Below are 18,675 nucleotides of genomic sequence, written 5' to 3'. Positions count from 1 at the left end.
TTTGATGACTGTCTTCCTTCTCCTCTTTCAGTGTGCAGGATAGAGACATCAGGCGCACTTCAGGGGGTGAAGCCAGCACTGTGGGGGGAGGGCACAGTCCTATTCAGGTCCCAGGTGCAACTCCTCCCTCCCATCTAGATGCAGATCTCTCTATTCACCACCGGGCTGCCCCAGCCTGCCTCCTGGAATCCCCCAGCCCTGTCACTCACAAACCCAGACAAAGGAATACACAACCTAGCAGAGGCAGGCTTAAATGGTTAGGCAAGCAAATACCTACTTTCTAAAAGTGGTATTTGCAAACACAGAATATTAAAATAAACTTTACTAAAATATATATTTTATTATTCTGAGTCCAGGCATACTAAACTCGAATTTCTACCATGTTCTCTGAGTCTGCTAGGATTATAAAGTGTAATAATGTAGCAGCCCAGCAAAAACGCCCCCTGGTTCAACGATGATCTCAAGAAATCCAAGAAACTCTGTCGCTCCCTTGAGAAGGCCTGGAAAAAAGACCCAAACTCGAGGACGCCTTCAAAAACGCCACCCGCATGCACCACCAACTAATCCGGACTGCCAAGAAAGCCGCATTCAAAGACCGACTAGACACCAACGCCCACAACAGCAAGGAATTATTCAACATCATCAAAGAGTTTACCAACCCCACTGCCAACTCCAACGACATCACGCCCTCTTAAACCCTTTGCGACTCCCCTGCTTCGTTCTTCCACGACAAAATCGCAGACATCCACAATAGCTTTGACAACCTACCCGGAGACCGACCCACCAAACCTACCTCCGAACCTAAACCCCCCTTGAACATCCTTAATGACTGGAACCCAATCTCCACTGAGGACACCATCTGCCTAATGAACTCCATCCACTCAGGATCCCCCACAGACCCATGCCCTCACCACATCTTCAACAAAGCAGACTCCATCATAGCACCACATCTCCGAGACGTCATCAACTGCTCCCTCAACTCCGCCATCTTCCCGGAAAGCTGGAAACACGCAAAACTCAGCGCCCTTCTGAAAAAACCCACAGCTGACCCCACTGATCTCAAAAACTACCGCCCCATCTTGCTCCTTCCATTCCCGGCCAAAGTCATCGAGAAAGCTGTCAACAACCAGCTCGCCGCCTTCCTAGAAACGAACAAATCCCTCGACTCCTCACAGTCCGGCTTCCGAGCCAAACACAGCACTGAGACCGCACTCATCGCAGCAACAGACGACATTCAAACTCTACTGGACAATGGAGACACAGTCGCCCTCATCCTCCTCGACCTCTCCGCTGCCTTTGACACAGTCTGTCATAGCACCCTGTTACAACGCCTCAGAAAGATCGGAATCCAAGGAAAAGCACTGGAATGGATCACCTCGTTCCTTGCCAGAAGAACTCAGAGAGTCCGCCTTCCCCCCTTCAAATCAGAGGCCACCGAAGTCTTCTGCGGCGTGCCACAAGGATCTTCACTCAGCCCCACCCTCTTCAACGTATACATGAGCCCTCTCGCAACCATTGCACGCCAACACAACCTCAACATCATCTCCTACGCTGATGACACTCAACTAATCCTCTCACTCACCAAAGACCCTCTCACCGCCAAAACCAACCTACATGAAGGAATGAAAGAAGTCGCCGAGTGGATGAAGCACAGCCGTCTGAAACTGAATTCAGACAAAACAGAAGTCCTTATCTTAGGTACCTCTTCTTCCGCCTGGGACGACTCTTGGTGGCCAGAGGCCCTAGGAAAAGCACCCATCCCGACGGACCACGCACGGAACCTGGGTGTCATCCTGGACTCCCCACTCTCGATGACCAGACAAGTCAACGCCGTTTCATCATCTTGCTTCAACATTCTTCGCATGCTCAAAAAAACATTTCGCTGGATCCCCCCCCCCCCGAAACTAGAAAAACGGTCACCCACGCTCTAGTTACAAGCCGCCTGGACTACGGAAACACCCTATACGCCGGTACCACCGCCAAACTTCAGAAAAAACTCCACGCATCCAGAACGCATCAGCCAGACTCATAGTAGACATCCCGCGTAAAGACCACATTTATGGTCACCTGAAAAAACCTCCACTGGCTCCCCGTCAATAAGAGGATAACATTCCGCCTCCTAACCCACGCACACAAAGCACTTTACGAACTTGGACCCGAATGCCTCAACACACGACTTTCCTTCTACACCCCCTCCCGCCAGCTACGCTCTTCCAACCTAGCCCTTGCCGCTGTCCCTCGCATCAACAAAACAACCATGGGAGGAAGATCCTTCTCCTACCTGGTGGCTAAAACCTGGAACTCACTTCCCATTCACCTTCGCCTCACTCAGAACCACCTAGAATTCAGAAAGCAACTTAAAACCTGGATATTCGACAAGTAATTCCCCTCCCATCTTCAAGCTCCTTGAGACCCTCTGGGTATGTAGCGCGCTATATAAATTAATTGACTTGACTTGACATTCTGGCCTATGGAGAACAGGTAGCCTTGCAATAGTGAAAAACGAAAATGGATGTAATTCACTTTTAGGACATGCCACACACATCAGGGCTTGTTCTACCTCATACTTACAATGCACTCTACCCTTGCGCCTATCATAGGGGTGACTAATATGACGTCAAGGGGAGGTTTAGGGACTGGCAAGTGGGTGCACTTGCCCAGTCAGAATGACAGTACCAGACTGCACGCTGGCTCTGCAATGGCAAATCTTAGACACGTTTTACAAGGCCGCTTCTGTGGGTGGAACAACCAGTGCTGCAAGCCCACTAGCAGCATTTGGATTACACGCCCTGGGCACATTCAGTGCTCTGTACTAGGGTCTGACAGTAAACCAAACATCCAATCATGGAACCTCTAATCAATACATCAATTTACAGTAGGGAGCACTTGCACTGTGCCACTGAATAGCAGTGGCACAGTGCCCAAAGCATCTAACACCAGCAAAAACACATGAGGCAACAGCAAAAATGGAAGGGAGACCCATGCCAATGGTGCCAGGTCTAACACGTGTCCCCTTCAACTGAAATGTGGATAGAACTACCCTAACTCCTGGAAGTTCTCATCACTAAGGCAGAAAAATCTGGACAGACCATCAGCTTTGGCGTGTTCTGTACCAGGGCGGTGTTCCACCATAAAGTCCATACCCTGTAGGGAAATGGACCACCTCCACAGCTTTGGATTCTCACCCCTCATCTGCATCAACCATTTGAGGGGCCTGTGGTCTGTCTGAACCCGGAAGTGAGTCCCAAACAGGTATGGTCTCAGCTTCTTCAGTGCTCGACCACAGCAAATGCCTCACGCTCAATAGCACTCCACCTCTGTTCCTGTGGAAGTAACCTCCTACTGATGAAGACTACCGGTTGATCTAGGCCCTCTTCATTCATCTGTGACAAAACAGCCCCCACACCAAGCTCTGAAGCATCTGTTTGAACGATGAACTCTTTGTAGAAGTTGGCCACCAGAAGCACGGGCGCCATGCACATGGCATCTTTCAGGGCCTCAAAAACTTTCTGACAGGTGTCAGTCCAAATCACTTTCTTGGGCTGCTTCCTGGAAGTCAGCTCTGTCAAGGGAGCAACTATGTTGCCATACCCCTTGACAAACCTCCTGTAGTATCCGGTGAGTCCTAAAAAGGCCCTCACCTCTGTCTGGGTTTTGGGGTGTTCCCAAGCCAGGATGGTTTCAATCTTGGGTTGTAGGGGCGCCACCTGGCCGCTCCCAACTTGGTGTCCAAGTACACCACAGAACCCGGCCCGATCTGGCACTTACTCGCTTTGATCGTGAGGCCTGCTTTCCTCAGTGCCAACAACACTTCCCAGAAGTGGCGCAGATGTTCCTCCCAAGTGACACTGAACTCTGCAATGTCATCCAGGTAGGCGGCACTGAACTCATCCAGTCCAACCAACACCCGGTTGACCAACCTCTGAAAGGTGGCAGGGGCATTCTTCATCCCAAAGGGCATAACACGGAACTGGAAGTGCCCATCTGGTGTGGAGAATGCTGACTTCTCTTTTGCCCCATATTTCAAGGTGATCTGCCAGTACCCATACGTCAAGTCAAACATGCTGAAGTACCATGCAGCCCCTAACCGATCAATGAGCTCATCAGCTCTGGGGATGGGGTACGCATCGGTCTTCGTGACCGAATTGAGCCCTCGGTAGTCCACATAGAACCGTAGTTCGGGTGTGGCCCCGGCGCTGCAGCCTTTGGGACCAATACCACTGGGATGGCCCAAGGACTGCTGGAGGACTCAATCACCCCTAGTGCAAACGTCTTCGAGACCTCCTCTTTGATGCAAGCTCTTTCCCTGTCAGGTACCCTGTAAGACTTGTGCTTCACATGTAAGCTGTCTCCTGTATCCACATCATGGATGCACCAATCTGTGATACTGGGAACCAGGGGGAACAGATCAGAAAACTGTCCCAGCAACTGGCGGCAGTCATTCTGTTGCTCAGGTGTCAGGGTGGAAGAGAAGTTAACACCATACACTGACCAATCTTGCTTGGTGACCGCCAGGAGGGCAGGAAGAGGCTCAGTCTCCTCTTCCATTCCAGCATCTGTCACCAAGAGCATGCCCACTTCAGACCCCTCTAAGTGGGGCTTAATGCGGTTGACATGCAGGACCCTCAATGGGTTCCTGGGAGACCGCAAGTTCACCAATTAGGCAACTGGACTCTTGCGCTCCACAACCTCAAATGGTCCGGTCCACTTATCTTGGAGCGCACAGGGCTCCACTGGTGCCACGACCCACACTTTCTGACCAGGTTGAAGCTCTACCAGAGTGGCATTCGGGTTGTACCACTGCTTCATCTCCCCCTGGCTGGCTTCCAGATTTGCCTCAGCGAGTTGCCTTAAACACCTAGTCTGTTTCCTGAAGGCCAGCATGTAGCTATAAACATCCTGGGGAGGTTTCCTGGGAGATTGCTCCCAGCCTTCATTGACCAGACTCAGAGGTCCTCTGACAGGGTGTCCATAGAAAATCTCAAAGGGACTGAACCCTAGAGATTTCTGTGGCACCTCCCGGTATGCAAACAACAGGCCTGGTAAGAGGACATCCCACTTACGCCTCATGGGTTCCTCTAGACCCATATTCATGCCCTTTAGGGTTCGGTTGAACTTCTAAACCAATCCATTTCCTTGTGGGTGGTAAGCAGTGGTGAACTTATAAGTTACCCCCCAATCCAGCCACAGGGACTTCATATACTTGGAAATGAAGTTGGTGCCCCGGTCAGACACAACCTCTCAAGGGAATCCTACTCATGAGAAAATTCCCATCAGTACTCATTTCACCATGGGGGCCGTCACTGTCCTCAGAGGTATGGCTTCCGGGTACCGGGTGGCATGGTCAACCAAGACCAGGATGAACCTGTTGCCCATGGCTGTCTTGGGGTCCAGTGGCCCCACAATGTCAACCCCACCCGCTCAAAGGGGGTACTGACCACAGGGAATGGCTGGAGAGGAGCCTTCTGCTTCCTCCTACTTTTTCTACTTGCCTGGCAATTTTGACAGGTCCTGTAATGAGTGTCTGAACTCTTGCGGATTTGGGGCCAATGCAAGTTGGTGACAAGCCTCTCAAAGGACTTGTCCTGCCCCAAAAGTCCTGCCAATGGCACATCATGAGCCAGCCCCAGTAGGAAGGCTCTGAAGCGCTGGGGTACCACCAGCACACAGGCTGACCCAGGCTCAGAAACCTTTTGTTCACTATACAGGAGACCATTCTCCCAATAGATCCAATGTGACCCAGACTGATCACTTGCTGCCTGGCTTACAGCCTGTTGCCGCACGCCATCAAGAGAAGGGCATTAGCTCTGATCCCTGCAGAATTCTTCCCTGGAGGGGCCTCCTTCTTGCTGCCAATTGGTCAGCTCAGGCAGGTCCCCCAGTTCAGCTACTTGTTTCCCGGTAGGCTCCAGGGCATCCCCTTCAGGGTCTACCTCTTCCTGGGCCATGGGAACTTCGGGGCCGGTTTCCCTCACCAGTTTGCCTGCCACTTCTCTCTAAGGCAGGTTCCTGTGCCTCCATCTCAGGCCCCCGGTCCTCTTGAGCACCCCTACCGGCTGCCATTGACCGGGTGGTCACACATGCCCGGTCAGGCAGACCCACCATCCTCAGGTGAGTACTCTTCCCCACCTTCTCCCAAGGTGAGCTCTCCAAATCGATACCCAACAAACAGTCAACAGGGATGGTGGGCCTCACAGATACCTGAAGAGTACCAGAGCCCCCCCCCCCTCAAAGGGCACCTGAGCCATTGGACAATGACTCTCTGTCTTGTCGGCGTTAACAACTCGGCAGAATGCATGTTGGACAATCTGCTCTTGGACACCAGGAGACACATGATAGCTGTCACTCTGGCTCCTCTGTCTCTAAGAGCCTCCACCTTTTGGCCATTGATGGTCACCCACTGCCCATATTTCTTAGTGTTCCTGGGCAGTTAGTTTTCTTTGACCACCTCATAGTCTCCTAAAGAGACAAGGGACATCTCTGCAGGACCCCACCCACCTTGGACTTCCACCTCCTTCCCAAAGGCTACACTAGCCATCTGCCGAGGTGGAGCACCAGTGGGTGCTGGTTTACCATACAGGCGGCACCTGGGGTCACTCGCCCTGTTACCCAGGTCCCCACATTTGTAACATCTCAAGGGTCCCTGTGGAACAGGATACCCTGTCGGGACCACTGTCTTTCTCTCAGGGAGAGGCTGGGAACATCCCTCGGGAATTACTTTGGGGCCCTCGGTGGAACTCCCTCTGTTTACCCTTGTCCCCCCCACTTTTCTGCTGGGATCCCTGCCCACCTTTAGCAGAGTCTCCCATGTGACCCTTGTGAACCCTGGTAATGACCCAGCGGTCTGCATCCTCAGCAAGCTTCCTAGGATTAGTCAGCTTGCTATCAATCAGGTGCTGGTGCAGCTCTTGAAAACAATTATCAAACAAGAGCTCCCATGCAATAAAATCCAAGAGACCTTGAAAATCATTAATTTGCTGCCCTTCACCCAACCATCCAACGCTCTGCAAAAGAAAGTGACACACTCTACCCAGGTACTATTCTCTATCTTCTTGCATTTCCTGAACCTCTGCCTATAGAGTTCAGGGGTCAAGAGTGCCTCTTTCATGTGACTATAGGAGTTATGGACTTCAGAAGGCAAGTCCAACAGTGTGTCCCGCCCTTCACTAAGAAACCTTCCCCACCACCCGCTCCCCAATCTCTTTCAGGGACCCGGTGGCAAGACATGGCTACCTCATAGGCTCTGAACCACTGCCCAATATCATAATTCTTAGAAAACTCCTTTACCACATCTTTGGGGATGTACACTCTACCTTCCCAGGTGCTGACGGCGTGCTGCTTCCAGAGGGAGTAATCTCCAGGTTCCTGGCTTTCAGATCCAACTCCGTCAAAATTTGTCATGCTCCAATTGCAATCTCCTTTCCTCTAGAGCCATCTTCTTGCTTTTTAGCACCAGTTGTGCATTCAATTTGAGCTTGGCCATCTCCATCTCATGCCTCCTGTTTTCTTTCCTGTCTGCCAAATCTTCTGGGGACAGACCTTGGGCAGAAACACTGCTACCCACTGGGGAGGGCGCACCCCTCTTCTCAGGACCCAGTGGCCCACCAAGCTGTTGCTCTGCATCCTCATAATCCACTAAATCATCAGGGGCATTCCTTGCTGTCACCCAGGCCCTCAGCGTCTTGTGGTACTGTTCCTTCTTGGTGATTTTGGTCAGGGGAATTTTAAAGTTTTTGCAGAAGCTCCTCAACTGCTTGTTGGTGTAGCTTCCTAGTTTCTCTTCCTTCCAATCACAGTCAATAGATACAACGGAGGCTGTCTCCCCCCTGATGACTGACTCAGGCATGATTTTAAAAATAAATGGAGATCTCTTGGCAAAATAAAGTATCAGAAGTATGTGGCTGCGTTATGGTCTGCACTTACTAAGTAGTGTTCACCAATCACTGTACATGAGTCAGAAATGCAAATTCGGAATCCCTTCCGCTTGACTTCCAATGTTAGAATTGGGGGTCTCTGTTTGGCACAGGTTAGGTACTTGTGACGAATAGGGACCCTCTCCTCTAGTCAGGTTAAGGGGATTACACTCTAATTTCATGGGATCAGGATCCCAATACATATACCCTCAAATCCTTTGTTCTCTGAGGGGAGAGGGGCATGTGCCTAGTCCAAACCAGTTCTGAAGCAATCTGTTTACCAGACTTCTCCTTTCTTTCACAGCGCAGGACAGGCACATCAGCCGCCCCACAGGAGGTGGAGCCAGCATTGTGGAAGGCAAGTACAGTCCTGGAGCACTTTGTTGACAGTCTTCCTTCTCTTCTTTCAGTGTGCAGGGCAGAGACATCAGATGCACCACAGGGGGAGGAGCCAGCACTGTGGGGGGCAGGCACAGTCCTATTCAGGACCCAGGTGCAACTCCTCCCTCTCATCTAGATGCAGATCTCTCTATTCACCACCGGCTGCCCCAGTCTGTCTCCTGGAATCCCCCAGCCCTGTCACTCACAAACCCAGACAAAGGAATACACAACCTAGCAGAGAAAGGCTTAAATGGTTAGGCAAGCAAATACTTACTTTCTAAAAGTTGTATTTGCAAACACAGAATATTAAAATAAACTTCACTAAAAGATATATTTTATTATTCTGAGTCCAGGCATACTAAATTCAAATTTCTACCATGTTCTCTGAGTCTGCTAGGATAATAAAGTGTAATAATCTAGCAGCCCATTCTGGCCTATGGAGAACAGGTAGCCTTGCAATAGTGAAAAACGAAAATGGCTGTAATTCACTATTAGGACATGCCACACACATCAGGGCTTGTCCTACTTTATACTTACAATGCACCCTGCCCTTGGGCCTATCATAGGGGTGACTAATATGAAGTCAAGGGACGGTTTAGGGACTGGCAAGTGGGTGCACTTGCCCAGTCAGCATGACAGTACCAGAATGAATGCAGGCTCTGCAATGGCAGCCCTTAGACATGTTTTACAAGGCCGCTTCTGTGGGTGGCATAACCAGTGCTGCAAGCCCACTAGCAGCATTTGGATTACATGCCCTGGGCACACTCAGTGCTCTGTACTAGGGTCGGACAGTAAACCAAACATCCAATCAGGGAACCACTAATCAATACATCAATTTACAGTAGGGAGCACTTGCACTGTGGCATTGAATAGCAGTGGCACAGTGACCAAAGCCTCTAACACCAGCAAAAAAACATGAGGCAACAGCAAACATGGAAGGGAGACCCACACCAATGGTGCCAGGTCAAACAATGCTCATGTTGTTTTGAATTTTTATTTAACAAAGAGGGAGATGTAGTGTTGTTCATATAATACGCACTAGGACTGTCTCAATTCTGGGTGGATTCTAAATAAGAATTAGGTAATCTGTTGGGAGGTAATAAGGTGTGGTTATAAAAGGTTATGATGTAATGCATTCCGAGGGTAGTCTTAAGTTGAAGAATAAAGACATTGTTACAGAGCTCGGTGTGGGGCCTATTCATTTTTATGCTCCTGGGCTGGGGTGGTTGCTACAAATATGATACAGCTGGTCGTATAAAGCCAGTTCATATCGGAAGCTACTCCATTGCTCTTGAATCAAACTACAAGAAATAATGCAGCAGATGGCATTAATCCCATTCACATGGGCTACCATTCTGCCGCCACTGGGCAGCCCCACAACCACATAATACAGAGTGTGGTATACAGTTCTTTTAAATTAATTGTCCTCTCCCCATTGTGCATATTCTGCAAACAGCTGTGCAACGTATATTAAAAGACACACAAATGATGGACAGAATACAGAGTAAATCAAACATTCACCTCCCCCTATCAAGAGATCTGGGTTAAAGCCATTGTTCTTTTGTTCACCATGTCACCACAGTTTGGGCCTAGCCATATGGAAATCAGTCTTGACCCTGCGCCTCAGGGGAACAGTCCAGCCCTACTGCCAATCCAGGTCCTCCCTGGACCAAAAACAAGCATCCTGGGACTGGTTTCGGGGCACTGACCCTAATAAGCCAGCCTAGTTTAAATCCAATGGTACAGTGAGCCCGGTACCCACATCTGGGCATGCCCGGCACACGTAGGGCAAGAAAGCAAAAAACACACAGATGATGGATAGAATGCTGAGTAAATTAAACATTCAACCCCAGTCAAGCGATTTGGGTTAACTCCTTTGTTCTTTTGCTCACCATGCTACCCAGGTTTAGATCCAGCCATATGCAAATCAGTCTTGACACTGTGCCTCATGGGAACAGTCCAGCCTGAACAGCCAAGCTAGGTCCTCACTTGACTGGAAACAAGCATCCTGGGACCGGTTTCGGGGCATCACCCCTCATCAGCCAGGCTACCTTGAATCCAGTGGCAGAGTGACCCAGGACCCACATCTTGGCATACTTGGCACAATGTATATTGACATGAGTTGTTTATCTGCCACTTTTGTGGGAATTTACTTTAATAAATGAAAGCATGAACTTCTGAGAGGGCAGGTTGACACACAATTCAGATGGTAGCATCGCTATTGCGGCACGCCACTTTGTGCAAGGGTGATGCAACTTTTAAGTTTGACTTATCAAGCAACGGAAGTCCACCTTGCATGGTCTTGTGAGGCTTGATAAATCTAGAGTAACACAGGGCAGTGCAAATCATTGTGTTACGTTTCTCTGCCACATAGAGGCAGTCCATGGGTGGAGCATAGGGGCTCCCTCACATGGATTGTTGTGTATTTCCAGATTTACCATTATTGGTTAACCTGGGAATGCTTCAAAATGCCACGTCTCCCCTGTCATGTAGTTCATAGGACCCCCTCAGGACCTGGGCGTTTTTGGATGACCTAAACTGAGGGCTTGGTGGCAGACGGACTCTGGACACCCCCACAGGATGAGTCAGCCATTAGACCAGTTAGCTCTTTGGTGCCACTACCACCCCCAGGGTTTCTACAGCGGTGCAGGTACTTTCTGGCAACCACTGACCATGAAATCCCTGATTCCTCAGTTATCGTGCTTACTTTTCTTAGAATACACATAGAATGACGATTGGAACGGTTTCAAAAATAATTTATTAGTCAAGCATCAGTCTAGTGTGAAAAATATTAGCTGTGACAATTTGAGCTTGAATCTTTCCACTGCTGTTGATATTCCACAAATGCTATTTGGGCGCTGCTAAACTTCCAGGTCCACCTATTCCCTGACTGTCATTTCTGGGAGCACATTGCCCATACCCTCTGTTTGACTGTCTGGTGACTCTCTCTCTCTTTCTCTTTTTTCAATCACACTGTGCAGGTTCCATTTGGAAGTACGGCAGGTCCTACTATTACTGATCTTGCTGCCCAGGACCGAAATAACAGTGGTATTCCACTGATTGATTTTATGTATGGAATTGACTGATTGCAGATATACCATTGTGGTAAGCAGCCCGCAGTATAGTTTGCACGGGTCCTGGATGTAACATCTTTCTGTCTTAGGTGAATCATCTGCTTTTCTATGGATTTCCTTCGCTGCTGGCCTAGGCCTCTCCCATGTTTCTCATTTGACTCCTCTTCCTCATGTTTCTCTCGGACTACTTACACCTAGACTCTCTTTGATCTACTCTCTCGCTAGGAATTTATTCTTTTTCCCCTTTTCTCTAAAAATCCTGGCAGGAGTTTCGATCTGTGAGAGACGCAAGTATTTCAACTCAAATTGTCAGATGATTGATTATGTTTTTAAATTGATCAGCTTTAGGTACAAAGTAGTTCTGTGTACCTTATGTCATTTCACAGCCATGCCTGACGGCTATATGGTGGATGTATCAGGTGCATCTGATACTCTCTCAATCATTCTATCATGTTGGTAATGACATTAATTACGATTACTATGAGGAATAGTTTTTTTTGTTTATTGCCATTTGTCCCTGTACCATGTTCTTTGTCTTTTTGTATATGTTGTTTTTATACTTGTTATTTATATATTTGTAGGTTTGTTTCTGGTTTCAGCCCTGAGGAAGCTCTCATCTTGGGAGCCAAACGCGTTGGCTGTTACTTTGTCTCAACTGATTTTACATTTTGAAAAAATTCTGATCTAATAAAGAAGTGACTGTTTTTCAAACATCTTTGGTCTACTGGACTATGTTAAGTCATGCTCCCCCATTTGTTTTCTAAATATTAGCTGCGACAATCAACAGACAGGAGCCTTCAAATGTTATCGCTAGTACCAATATCGTAAACAGCAGATATATTTCTATCATACTAATTGACATACTTCTAAGATGCATCTCCTACCTAAATGTACCTAGCCTAGATATGCAGGTGAAGCCTGTGTATGTAAGTGTTAGGATACATTTTTTTTTAAAAAGGGTCCCCTTTGGTCAAGATCTATATAAGTTAATTCATGCCTCAAATACAACCAAACTCATGTCCTCCAACAGGCACTACTTAACAATCCACTCAGAATGTATCAAAGCACTTATAAGTGTGGTTGTATTTGAGGCATGAATTATCTTATAGATCTTGACCAAAAGGAACCCTTTTTTAACTTTATGGTTACTGGGAGCTCTATCTCCTTGGTTTAGAGAGCCCCCTTTCCTTGACTTCAAAGTGTTAGTATATATCCTAATGGAGCCAAGAATCCCCCGGGGAAATGCTAATCCGTTACTTGGTGGTATAGAATGAAGGACCCCGTCCCTGCATCAAGGATGACACCCCTTAAGGGATGGTAGGTCTCTGTCTCTCAAAGGATCAGCCTGCAGACTCTTGGTCCAGCATAGAAGGAACTATCCTCTGTTTTGTAATGGGGAGCGATGGTCTTTTATACCAAAGTGATCACTCCAAGCTTTCTTCTAGAATCGATATGTTTTGAAAACATTCACTAATCCTTTGCTAAGCCTTTTCTAAACAAAACATTCATGCACAGCTGGCTGTTGCCAATGGATGGAAAAAAAGTAGTGACCCTTATCCAGAATAAATCTGCTGTGCCTGAGGACATTTATGTGTGTCAGGTGCAGGAAATAAGATAGGGTACTGAGAGCCTGGTGTCGAAGGGAAAGAGGTAAGCTACTAGGTAAAAGGTCACATGTGTAGAACCGTTATGTCATGTGGATGGGACAAAATGTATGCAATTGGTATGTACATGATGGGAATCTCCTAAAGGACATGACACCCCAGGTGAGGCATAACAAGGAGAAATATCTTTATTTCTCCCCATTACTTCCTCTTTCTGTAGGCGCTACATTCTGCAGCACACATAGAAAGGTGAATATGCCTTGGAGATTGTTTTCCATCCTGCACAAAAACAATCTTACTTACAACACAGGCACTCTTGCACCACAGTGCAAGGGTGCCTGCGTTGGCATTAAGCAACACATTTTGCGCCAGTGCAGGTAAATGAGAGAAATGCGCCGTTTATTGCAAGTAGTGTGACACATTCCTGCCCTTTCCCTATCACACAGCGCAGCAAGGTGGCTTGCTGCGTGATTTGGTAAGTATGGTCCATAGTTTTTATCAAACAGGTGCTAAACCTACTGAGATCATATGCTTCTGCATGGGCACATCTCATACATTTCCTAAAAGAATTGAAAATACCTATGTTTACACTTGCAGTGACATGGGGTTGTATTCTCGGCTACACACTTTAGGACAAAAAAACACTTGCCATTTTGCACAAAGGATGTAAAAACTATTTACTGAACTGTTCACTTACTTTTATGGTTACCTTTTAATACCCTTTGCTCACTATTTGATTTGTTAAAATATAAATGACAGGGCCCACATATGCAGCTTTCTTCACCTTCTAGCCCTACCAAGGCTGACAAACACAAGTGCAAACGCTAACTACTAATTATCATACCACTAAACATTTTTCAATTTGTAAAGAATTTTCCTATGTTCTCGGTTCAAAAATAGTCTGAAAGCACCATAATGTGGTAAGACATCATAAATAAGTCCCTATATTAAGAATTCTTTTCAGAGCACCGGCAAACACATACACAAATTAAGAATTGGCATTTCTCCTTTTCGTTTCAGCCCCACTCTTAGGTTGAATTAGAGCGCAACTCCAGTCTACGTGCACAAACTCAAACACTACCCATATAGGTCTCATGACAGAAACACACTCTTCCAATCATAGCACCCCCATGGACTAGTTAGCTACCAGTCCTCAAAAACACTTTGGTGCTTTTTTATGTATATCAAGCCCTGTAAAATTTCAACAGCAATACAATGCAATACAGGTTTATTACTAATTCATTGAACAATATTGGATGTTTTACTAGTAAAGCTAATTATCATACCTGATCTACGGGTCATCCCTACTCCTCTTGAACCTGCAGAATTTTTAACGGAAAAAATAATGTATAATCCGTGAAGGAACACAAATGTAACCAAAAGAAATGCAAAAATCAATATAACAAAACTATCATTTCATTATCTACTTAGCTCTAACTGTATAAGGATCATGTTGTACTACATTATAATGTTTCCACATCACACAATATCCTATGTACTTAAAAAAAGGCAATTGATTACTTTTAGTTAGACTTTGACATCCTTTCTCTTGCTGAAACTCATATTTTACAAGTAGCACGAGTAGACCTCAGCCTCGTGGCTACTTCTGGAACAGACCAGCATGAATTATGAGAGTACAAGAACATTGTTTGAAACGTCAAAGAGGAATGAGCAAGACAGTCCCAAAAAACAACCCACATTTAATCTTAGCATTTAGATGGCTCTTATCTGAGCAGGTGTTTGCCCGTTTCTCATCTCAACTCTAAGAGAAGTTGAAGAGCATCCGGGTAATATGAAGGGATGCCAATGATGAACAAGTAAAGAAGGACGGACACTGTGATAGAATCATACAGGAGAGGCGCGTGGTGGGAGTGCTGCGAGGTGCTGCCATGGGGCGGAGAGGGGAAGGGTGGGGGGTTGTAAACTCTGGAATACAGCCGCACAGTGGTAAGTACACAAACAAATAAAACAAATTTTGTTGCGAGCGCTGCATCGCTTTTGGCCATTCTGCCATCGTAATAAGCCACCGGTCCTGCTTTGCCTGTGTCGAAGTCTTCTTCTTTTGACCCCCATGTGGATTATTTGCATATTCCTGTCATTCATCATCATCATTTATTCTTTATTTCGATGTATAAAACCATAAAGGATGGTAGTATACAATTTATACATATTTCTTGATAAAAGACAGTTTAAAATACGAGACATTCTTTTAGTGCTGCCTTAGGCAAATGCAAAAGATTTTATATTAAGAATTACACCGGCAAACAATATATAAACTATATCGTTGACTGCAATAAAAATGCTAAGCTTCTAATCCTATTTAGTTAAAACATGAAGAGAATAAATTCCAGGTTGTGACTACTAGACACAATACCAAAGTATGCATTAAGATAAAAGTGCTTTAGAGTCGAGTCAGCAACCAAAGTGCGGGGGCTTTGAAACTGCTTATAGGCGAACTGGAACTAGACGAAACGAGCACAGCAATTTGTTCAATCGGACATCTACGCAAATTCAAAGTGCATGTGCAGAAAAAAAGTACATATTAGAAATTAAAGCTACATATTACTTTTTTAAGACATTCAAATTTCAGGCCTTTCTTCTCTCTTAATATACCCATGCCGAATAAATGTCTACTGACACTAAAAACGATGTTCTGTATGGTATCAGTTTTTAATATTCTAAACGCTTCAGAGCAAGACCTAGTGCCCCATTACGATGGCGGGCAGAGTCCGCCTGCCACTGTAATGGAAAACAGGACCGACCGCCAGAGGTCCGGCGGTCCCGTGGTGCCAATTAGGTTTCGACAAATGGCTCTAATCCATGTTTGCCTTGGCATGGCATATGCAGGGCAGAAGAATAATATATATAACTCATTTTCTTGTAAATTTGAATGACATAAGACACAACAGTCCTCATTATCAATCCACCAGTCCTTTGGCCCCATTTTGCTGTGTTTGAGTTGATTTGCAGTATACCATAGCAACATTTTAATTACAATGTTTTTGCCACCTGGGGCTGTACTTCATCTAGATATTGTTCAAAAACTGGAGTTGGTTTTGTAAGCAAGACCTGAGACGTTAGTCTACCAATGTCTGGGTTATGGGATACACTGTACTGTATAAATGGACAAAAAGCAGTATTCAATGTCTTTTAGTCAGTTGCTTTCACTAGAGTGGAAGTTTCCCAAAAGTGCCTTAGCCCACGTTTATCAAAGCATGTAAAAAACACAGTTGATGGACAGAATGCAGATCAATGTCTTACATTCACCCCAGTACAAAGATCTGGGCCTAAATCCATCATTTTTTTGCACTCCACACCACCCTAGTTCAGACAATGGCTATATGCAAATCAGCCTTGACCCTGTGTTTCATGGCAACAGTCCAGCCTGAACTACCAAGCCATGTCTTTCCTAGACCGGAATCAAGCACCCAAGAACCGGTTTCTGGCTATCAGCCTTCTTCAGCCTGGATAGCTTGACTCCAGTGATGTGGAGTGCCTGGGACTCCTGTCTGAGCATACCCAGCCCACTTGGGGTGAAAATTGCAAAAAAACACAGTTGATGGACAGAATGCAGAACAATGTCTTACATTCACCCCAGTACAAAGATCTGGGCCTAAATCCATTGTTTTTTTGCACTCCACACCACCCTAGGTCAGACAATGGCTATATGCAAATCAGTCTAGACCCTGTGCCTCATGGGAACAGTCCAGCCCGAACTACCAAGCCATGTATTTCCTAGACCGGAATCAAGCATTCATGGACCGGTTTCGGGCTATCAGCCTTCTTCAGCCTGGATAGCTTGACTCCAGAGATGTGGAGAGCCTGGGACTCATGTCTGAGCATACCCAGCCCACTCGAGGTGAAAATTGCAAAAAACACAGTTGCTGGACAGAATGCAGAACAATGTCTCACATTCACCCCAGTACAAAGATCTGGGTCTAAATCCATCGTTTTTTTGCACTCCGCACCACCCTAGGTCAGACAATGGCTATATGCAAATCAGCCTTGACTGTGTGCCTCATGGGAACAGTCCAGCCCGAACTACCAAGCCATGTCTTTCCTAGACCGGAATCAAGCATCCAAGGACCAGTTTCTGGCTATCAGCCTTCTTCAGCCTGGATAGCTTGACTCCAGTGATGTGGAGAGCCTGGGACTCATGTCTGAGCATACCCAGCCCACTCCGGGTGGAAAACGCAAAAAATACAGTTGCTGGACAGAATGTAGAACAATGTCTTACATTCACCCCAGTACAAAGATCTGGGCCTAAATCCATCGTTTTTTTGCACTCCACACCACCCTAGGTCAGACAATGGCTATATGCAAATCAGCCTTGACCCTGTGCCTCATGGGAACAGAGTAGCCCGAACTACCAAGCCATGTCTTTCCTAGACCGGAAGCAAGCATCCAAGGACCGGTTTCTGGCTATCAGCCTTCTTCAGCCTGGATAGCTTGACTCCAGTGATGTGGAGAGCCTGGGACTCACGTCAGAGCATACCCAGCCCACTCAGGGTGAAAATTGCAAAAAACACAGTTGATGGACAGAATGCAGAACAATGTCTTACATTCACCCCAGTACACAGATCCTCATGGGAACAGTCCAGCCCGAAGTACCAAGCCATGTCTTTCCTAGACCGGAATCAAGCGTCCAAGGACCGGTTTCTGGCTATCAGCCTTCTTTAGCCTGGATAGCTTGACTCCAGTGTTGTTGAGAGCCTGGGACTCACGTCTGAGCATACCCAGTACACTCGGGGTAAAAATTGCAAAAAACACAGTTGATGGACGGAATGCAGAACCATGTCTTACATTCACCCCAGTACAAACATCTGGGCCTAAAACCATCGTTTTTTGCACTCCATACCACCCTAGGTCAGACAATGGCTATATGCAAATCAGCCTCGACCCTGTGCCTCATGGGAACAGTCCAGCCCGAACCACCAAGTCATGTCTTTCCTAGACCGGAATCAAGCAGCCAAGGACCGGTTTCTGGCTATCAGCCTTCTTCAGCCTGGATAGCTTGACTCCAGTGATGTGGAGAGCCTGGGACTCACGTCTGAGCGTACTTAGCCCACTTGGAGTGAAAATTGCAAAAAACACAGTTGATGGACAGAATGCAGAACAATGTCTTACATTCACCCCAGTACACAGATCCTCATGGGAACAGTCCAGCCCGAAGTACCAAGCCATGTCTTTCCTAGACCGGAATCAAGCATCCAAGGACCGGTTTCTAGCTATCAGCCTTCTTCAGCCTGGATAGCTTGACTCCAGTGTTGTTGAGAGCCTGGGACTCACGTCTGAGCATACCCAGTACAATCGGGGAGGAAAATGCAAAAAACACAGTTGCTGGACAGAATGCAGAACAATGTCTTACATTCACCCCAGTACAAAGATCTGGGCCTAAATCCATCGTTTTTTTGCACTCCACACCACCCTAGGTCAGACAATGACTATATGCTAATCAGCCTTGACCCTGTGCCTCATGGGAACAGTCCAGCCCGAACTACCAAGCCATGTCATTCTTAGACCGGAATCAAGCATCCAAGGACCGGTTTCTGGCTATCAGCCTTCTTCAGACTGGATAGATTGAGTCCAGTGATGTGGAGAGCCTGGGACTCACGTCTGAGCATACCCAGCCCACTCGGGGTGAAAATTGCAAAAAACACAGTTGATGGACAGAATGCAGAACAATGTCTTACATTCACCCCA

At 46.9% G+C, this 18,675-nt stretch overlaps 1 long non-coding RNA gene across 1 annotated transcript in view; it reads right to left on the bottom strand.

The window, feature by feature from the left end:
- Positions 1-18,675, bottom strand: part of LOC147727775 (uncharacterized) — a 152,714-nt gene that overhangs the window by 46,605 nt on the left and 87,434 nt on the right. Inside the window, exon 2 of the long non-coding RNA XR_015309508.1 lies at positions 14,259-14,291. This is a non-coding gene — a long non-coding RNA (uncharacterized LOC147727775). The remainder of the gene's footprint in view (positions 1-14,258; positions 14,292-18,675) is intronic.

This window comes from Lissotriton vulgaris, chromosome 3_1 (assembly GCF_964263255.1).
Source record: "Lissotriton vulgaris chromosome 3_1, aLisVul1.2, whole genome shotgun sequence".
NCBI classification, from domain to species: domain Eukaryota; kingdom Metazoa; phylum Chordata; class Amphibia; order Caudata; family Salamandridae; genus Lissotriton; species Lissotriton vulgaris.
Note: the sequence above shows the minus strand (reverse complement) of the source record. Positions and strands in the feature narration are given on the sequence as shown.